The following is a 2,451-nucleotide window of genomic DNA, read 5'->3' as shown; positions in this document are numbered from 1 at the left end:
AAGAAAGAGTTAACATCTTAATTCTTCCTTCAAGAATTAAGAAAGTATTAGTCTAAAATTCTGCGCCGTTAGTGATGAATCATGCATTTGTTCCACCTAAACATAACATAAAAGAGGAAAATACTAAATTAATTTTGTGCAAACTGTATGTTTCAGCAAAGTTTCTACAAATTCTGACCTCTTGATCTCATTCATGTTGGTCATATAAACGTCAGATTTGGATATTTAATCTTGTTGCATCTTCAAGACCTGGTGGTTGTTACAAAGACAGCCAGTAACAAACCGAGCCAGTGATCCTCTCTGCTCCTCCATTAGTGATGTCATGTTATCCACTCCTGGGGCCCCAGCTTTGTTTTCCCATCATGCCCCCGTTGCCTGCTGGTTGGTTTTTAAAGAAGCAGTATTCTTCTTCAGCCTTTCAATTATACCATGCCCTGTAGCAGCATCCTGCACCCTCCACGCACACCAAGACAGGAGCTAAGCAAGTGGGAGGAATTGATTTGAATTTGGCGTCTAATGGGTGTTTTGGTGTTCCTGTGGTGTTTTTTTTGTGTGTGCATGTGTTTGTACTGTGACTGGCTGATTTTAACTCCCTATAACTAGAGATATTCTGCAATAAATATTGTTTGGAGAAGTGCACTAATACAGAGGAAGTGGGGAAAATGTAGAGGTTATGTCTCCGAGGGAAACCTGAAGCGACAGATTCAAGTCTGTGAAAAAAAAAGAATAACTTGAAACTTGACAGTTCAAAAGTTACATTTTCTTTGCAATATAAGCAATGCAGCATAGAAAAACGAAATTACAAGCATATGTATTTGTTCAAGGTTTTGACAGTACAACAGATTTTTTTAGAAAATGAGCCTTCGACAAGTAGATATGTGTAAAAACTTCCATAGCAATCCCAGAAACACACCAGGTCCATGTTTCCCTGTCTCCCTTCCTAAGAGTCCCACGGCAACCAGACATGGGTCAAATTCTTCTTTTAAAAGGATGATAGAGAGGTTGAAACCTTGCAACCACAAAAACAAGCAGTCTAGACAAGGCCCCACAATCCTGACCCCAGTTAGACCCCGTTCCCCATGGGGGCCCATAACACCTTTGTTTCCATGTTTGATTAATTCAATTTCCCGTCACACTAAATCAGTTGAAAACGCTATGATATAAAAACTTGATATACCAAACTTTCTCTACAGGTATGAACACAGCATAAAGTTACTATGCAATTTTTTTGAATTATAATGCCAAACTTTTTATTATTATTATCAACACAAAATATTCACAAACAGTCATTTGGTTTATGGCGATATTCAGCTAAAGTCATTTTTTGTCAAAAGAAAAAAACCATGATCTTTTAATTCTTTTTCTTTAAAAGAAAAAAAAAATTAATTGCAATTGATTTTTACTAGAAAAAAGAAATATGTATGTATTTTTGCTACATAGGACACAGCATTATTAGACTAGGCTTTTTAAGAAGTAAAAAGCTTCTTGTTTTTTTTATTTTACTTCAAGAGGCTGAATTATTCATTAGCATGAACAAGAGTTGAATTATTCATGACCCTAGCATATTAAGATTTAAAGTAATCTTTTAATTTTACGAACAGGTTTGTTCTGACACATGCAAAATTGGTTTTAAAGTGACCAGGCCAGAATACCAACTTGAATCTCATAGAGAATCTGTAAGGAGCTAAGGATAAGCATGGGGGCAAAAATAACAAAAATAAATCTGAAATTAATCAACATAAATCAAATAATTATTTTCTTTCAATTTTTATGCTACCTTGAAATTATATTTTGAGAAATGCCAGACACATTTGCTTATGTATATATCTGCCTATCCAAACACATACAAGACCTCGGCACATGAAAGCAGATGTTTCAAATATTCCCCTTCAGTACAGAATTATATTTCTGTCGAACCATCTTGATATACAATCCAGCTACTGTATGAAATCAAAGTGTGGAAATATGTAGCATTTCTTAAATATTATGAACTTTAACATTTTTAATTCATTTATCTTCACCTTGTAATTTTGCAAGCAGGTTGTGTTGAATATACTTCTTAAGTATTTTATTATTCCTTATAAAAATTAATGATGACTTTTGATGATATTTGAAACTGGATCTTCAGGCACTTTGTGGTTCAACGGTTGCCAAAATGTCCTTAAATTAGACTGGGAAGAAGTGTCTTGGAGCCCATGATTGAATAAATTAGGTCTGATGTCACCTGATTTTCAGATAATTATTTCTCAAAGTCACATCCCAGCTTTTGTTTTAAGCAGTTGAAGGGAGCTGAATTATCTATAAAATATTATTTAATCATGAAATGAACATACAGCTTCTATAGCAATCAGTGTCTTTCTTTAAAGAAGTCCAAGAGGGAACAAAGCTTGTGATTTTTTATTGTGTCTTTGTCAGATATAGATATGGCTAACATTTAGCAAACATTTGCAT

This window comes from Gambusia affinis, linkage group LG03 (assembly GCF_019740435.1).
Source record: "Gambusia affinis linkage group LG03, SWU_Gaff_1.0, whole genome shotgun sequence".
Lineage (NCBI taxonomy): Eukaryota > Metazoa > Chordata > Actinopteri > Cyprinodontiformes > Poeciliidae > Gambusia > Gambusia affinis.
Note: the sequence above shows the minus strand (reverse complement) of the source record.